The sequence below is a fragment of the Antennarius striatus genome, chromosome 2, assembly GCF_040054535.1.
Source record: "Antennarius striatus isolate MH-2024 chromosome 2, ASM4005453v1, whole genome shotgun sequence".
In the NCBI taxonomy this organism is placed as follows: domain Eukaryota; kingdom Metazoa; phylum Chordata; class Actinopteri; order Lophiiformes; family Antennariidae; genus Antennarius; species Antennarius striatus.
This window is the reverse complement of record NC_090777.1, coordinates 1,722,613-1,727,500: the sequence shown is the minus strand read 5'-3', so window position 1 is coordinate 1,727,500 and position 4,888 is coordinate 1,722,613. Positions and strand designations below refer to the sequence as shown.

General features: G+C 52.5%; 1 protein-coding gene across 1 annotated transcript in view; it reads right to left on the bottom strand.

Moving 5' to 3' along the window:
• LOC137607190 (synaptotagmin-2-like) overlaps positions 1-4,211 on the bottom strand; it is a 57,072-nt gene extending 52,861 nt beyond the window's left edge. Inside the window, exon 1 of the mRNA XM_068332764.1 lies at positions 4,129-4,211. The gene's annotated coding sequence lies outside the window, so the exon portion shown is untranslated. The remainder of the gene's footprint in view (positions 1-4,128) is intronic.
• Between the last annotated feature and the right edge of the window lie 677 nt (positions 4,212-4,888).

Here is a 4,888-nt window from a genome sequence, read left to right as displayed (position 1 = left end):
GTCCCAGTTTAGTTCCAGTCTAATCCCAGTTTAGTCCCAGTTCTTGTCCCAGTTTAGTCCCAGTCTAGTCCCAGTTCTAATCCCAGTTTAGTCCCACTCTAGTCCCAGTTTAGTTCCAGTCTAATCCCAGTTTAGTCCCAGTCTAGTCCCAGTCTAGTCCCAGTTTAGTTCCAGTCTATTCCCAGTGTAGTCCCAGTGTAGTCCCAGTTTAGTCCCAGTTTAGTTCCAGTCTAATCCCAGTATAGTCCCAGTTTAGTCCCAGTCTAGTCCCAGTTCTAATCCCAGTTTAGTCCCAGTCTAGTCCCAGTTTAGTTCCAGTCTAATCCCAATTTAGTCCCAGTTCTTGTCCCAGTGTAGTCCCAGTCTAATCCCAGTCTAGTCCCAGTTCTAATCCCAGTTTAGTCCCAGTCTAGTCCCAGTTTAGTTCCAGTCTAATCCCAGTTTAGTCCCAGTTCTTGTCCCAGTTTAGTCCCAGTCTAGTCCCAGTTCTAATCCCAGTTTAGTCCAAGTCTAGTCCCAGTTTAGTTCCAGTCTAATCCCAGTTTAGTCCCAGTCTAGTCCCAGTCTAGTCCCAGTTTAGTTCCAGTCTATTCCCAGTGTAGTCCCAGTGTAGTCCCAGTTTAGTCCCAGTTTAGTTCCAGTCTAATCCCAGTATAGTCCCAGTTTAGTCCCAGTCTAGTCCCAGTTCTAATCCCAGTTTAGTCCCAGTCTAGTCCCAGTTTAGATCCAGTCTAATCCCAGTTTAGTCCCAGTCTAGTCCCAGTTCTTGTCCCAGTTTAGTCCCAGTCTAGTCCCAGTTTAGTTCCAGTCTATTCCCAGTCTAGTCCCAGTCTAATCCCAGTTCAGTCCCAGTTAAATCTGAGGCTAGTCCCAGTTTAGTCCCAGTACTAGTCCCAGTTTAGTCCAAGCCTAGCCCCAGTCTAATCCCAGTCTAGTCCCAGTTTAGTCCCAGTCCAGTGCCAGTTTAGTCCCAGTCTAGTCCCAGTCTAGTCCCAGTACTAGCTCAGTTTAGTCCCAGCCTAGTCCCAGTTAAAGCCAAGTCTAGTCCCAGTTTAGTCCCACTTTAGTATCAGTCTAGTCCCATTGTTGTCTAACCATGTTAACAGTCTGAGGGTTAATCCCGGGACCAGTGGGGGTCTTGTTTCCATTTGCCACTACAGTGGGGGGAGTTTCCGGTCATTGCTGTCTGAATGAAGCTCTCACCCCCCCCCCCCCCCCCCCCAGCGTTGTCGTGTGGACGGCGTGTCCCCGGGACTTTTTACAAACACTGACGTCTTTCTGGCGCCGAAAACTGCTGTGACGTCATATTTATGGTCGCGTGTGTCGTGACAACACGGAGGGTTCCTATTGGATAAAACTTGACTCAACACTGCCACCACCTGGCTTGACATGCTTAAAGCCGTCTTCACGTGTCGACGTTTCCACGTGTTCAGTGAGTCCTTCGTGTAGACCCACCCCATGCCCCCCCCCCCCCCCACACACACACAGGGTGGGAACACGAGTGGGTGGGGACGGGGGCTTTTCTGAGAAGAACCAGAAATGAGTTTGCAGCACCCCCTCTGTGCCGTGTAGAAAGTTCTTCATCGGCTTCAACTGTGGTGGAAAGTTTTTAATACAATAAAACAAAACCATGTCATAGAACCACAGATCTGCATTGCATCAACACATCTGAGTGTGGGCTTGTGTCAGACCGTCCAGCACGTTGAGGTCATGATGCACCTACTGAAACCGGGGGACAGGTTAGTGGAGAGCAGAGGGGCCGAAGTTAAACAACCGATTCACACATCCCATAGTTCCGCCTTTAGAGTATAAAAAGAGATGTGATCCATTTCCTAGTTTGTACTTGAAGTTTTCCTGTACCCAGAATATTCTGTACCAACACCTCAATGGACCATTCACCGTCTCCAGAGCTCTCATCATGCTTAGAGAGTGTTTGTTGAACCCGTCTGTCTGTCAGTATCATCGATGACGTTACTGGACTCACACTCAACCTATAGATGATGTTACTGTACTGCTACTCAACCTATAGATGATGTTACTGTACTGCTACTCAACCTATAGATGATGTTACTGTACTGCTACTCAACCTATAGATGATGTTACTGTACTGCTACTCAACCTATAGATGATGTTACTGTACTGCTACTCAACCTATAGATGATGTTACTGTACTGCTACTCAACCTATAGATGATGTTACTGTACTGCTACTCAACCTATAGATGATGTTACTGTACTGCTACTCAACCTACGCATGATTGAAATGGCAAATAAATACCTTGTGTTTTACACACTGTCTCCTGTCCTTAAGAGAAACGAAACCCCCACCACGCAACTGCTTCAACTGTTTCAACTGTTTCAACTGCTTCAACTGCTTCAACTGCTTCAACTGCTTCATCTGCTTCATCTGCTTCAACTGCTTCATCTGCTTCAACTGCTACGGGGATCAGGATTTAGAACAGAAAGTGGACAAGCTCTCTGATGAAGAAGATGACTGCCGTTGCATAGTTCCATCACAGGTCAATCACAGGTCCATCACAGGTCCATCAGAGGTCCACCAGAGATCCATCAGAGGTCAATCACAAGTCCATCACAGGTCCATCACAGGTCCACCAGAGGCCCATCACAGGTCCACTAGGGGTCCATCACAGGTCCATCACAGGTCCACCAGAGGCCCATCACAGGTCCACTAGGGGTCCATCACATGTCCATCACAGGTCCATCAGAGGCCCATCACAGGTCCATCAGACGTCCATCACAGGTCCATCAGAGGCACATCACAGGTCCATCAGAGGCACATCACAGGTCCATCACAGGTCCATCACAGGTCCACCAGAGGCACATCACAGGTCCACTAGGGGTCCATCACAGGTCTATCAGAGGCCCATCACAAGTCTATCACAGGTCCATCACAGGTCCACCAGAGGTCCATCACAGGTCCACTAGGGGTCCATCACAGGTCCACCAGAGGTCCATCACAGGTCCACTAGGGGTCCATCACAGGTCCACTAGGGGTCCATCACAGGTCCACCAGAGGTCCATCACAGGTCCACTAGGGGTCCATCACAGGTCCACTAGGGGTCCATCACAGGTCCACTAGGGGTCCATCACAGGTCCACCAGAGGTCCATCACAGGTCCACTAGGGGTCCATCACAGGTCCACTAGGGGTCCATCACAGATCACAGCCCGCCCCTTGCTGCTGTTCAATAATTGAAACTTTACTTAACCAGTGGTTTGGAGCAGCTGGGTCACCTGTGGGTGTTGTCATGTGACCCTTTGGGTGTTGTCATGTGACCCTTTGGGTGTTGTCATGTGACCTTTTGGGTGTTGTCATGTGACCCTTTGGGTGTTGTCATGTGACCCTTTGGGTGTTGTCATGTGACCCTTTCTTCAGGAGAATCGGGAGCTCCGCTCCCCCCACTTGGCCCTGGTCCTCCCCTCTGCAGCAGCAGGAGGAACCCCACAGCGCCCCCTGCTGGACGGCAGCACACCTTCATCCACTGGTGATGAAGGTCAGACTCCACCAGGCGGTGGAGGAACCTCTAGTGATGTTCTTCAGGAGATGTTTGATGTAACAGGACTGACTGAACACAACCACACCCACCGGGCTCCAACCCCCCGACCCGGATCCCCCGTTACCGGAACGACCCGGTGACTCCCTGAACGCCCACTGAGAATAACGACCGGCTGGGACCAAACTTTGCTCTCACCCCGCAGCGGGAGGATAAACCTCCATCACGGTCACGGCAGTGACGGTGGAGCTCCGGTGGAGCTCCGGTGGAGCTCCGGTGGAGCTCCGGCATGTACCGGGATACTGCGGCACTAGAGGACCGTGTGCACACGAACCAGCCCGGAAGCATCGGGGAGTCCCGCACTACCCCCCCACACACACACAACCACACACCCCTCACCCCTCCCCCCGTCCATCCCTCCGTTCTGGACCGGGTCCGGTAATACGGTAAGTCACAGCCAGCATCAGAAGCAGAGGAGGATCAAACTTCACCTGTGTGTGTGTGTGTGTGTGTGTGTGTGTGTGTGTGTGTGTGTGTGTGTGTGTGTGTGTGTGTGTGTGTGTGTGTGTGTGTGTGTGTGTGTGTGTGTGTGTGTGTGTGTGTGTGCACCACCTACCGGGTCGCTGCGCTCCGGACCGCCGAACTGCTCCGGTTCCCGTTACTTTGTCCGGTTTCCAGTGAGGATGAGGAGAGGATGAAGGAACCTGCTGTAAACTCCACACACACACACTCACACACACCGAAGAGCTCTGCTGGGGAGGGACACACACACACACACACACACACACACACACACACACACACACACACACACACACACTGCAGCTTCTCTCGCTCCTCCCTGCTGCCTTCGCCTGCGCAGGCTCCTGATTGGCTGAGCTGCTCTTCGGTAACAGAAGCTCTGCTTTAATTGGATGGGGGGGTTGTGCCCCCCCCCCCCAACGCTCGTTTCCTTCAGCGAAGAACAAGAATGCTGAGCTCTGCAGTTTGATGCAGAGAAAAAAAGAGGAATGGAGGACAGGGGGGGGGCAGAGGGTGAAGGGGGGAGGGGTCGAGTGTGCGGGAGGGGCAGGAGAGAAGCTGGACCGCAGTGGGACAAAGAGGGGCGGACTGTCAGGCGTGTGTGTGTGTGTGTGTGTGTGTGTGTGTGTGTGTGTGTGTGTGTGTGTGTGTGTGTGTGTGTGTGTGTTGTGAGTGTGTGTGTGGGGGGGGGGCAGCAGCATCTTGAGGTGTGATGGCGGGTCGGATGGTTTCTCTGCAGCGGGGGGAGGATCTGCTGCAGTGAGGAGAGGAGCTGCAGGCGGGAGGGGGGAGGGGGGGCAGTGATGCTGAAGTACAGTCTTCCACTCAGCGTGACGGGGGGAACGGGGGGTGGG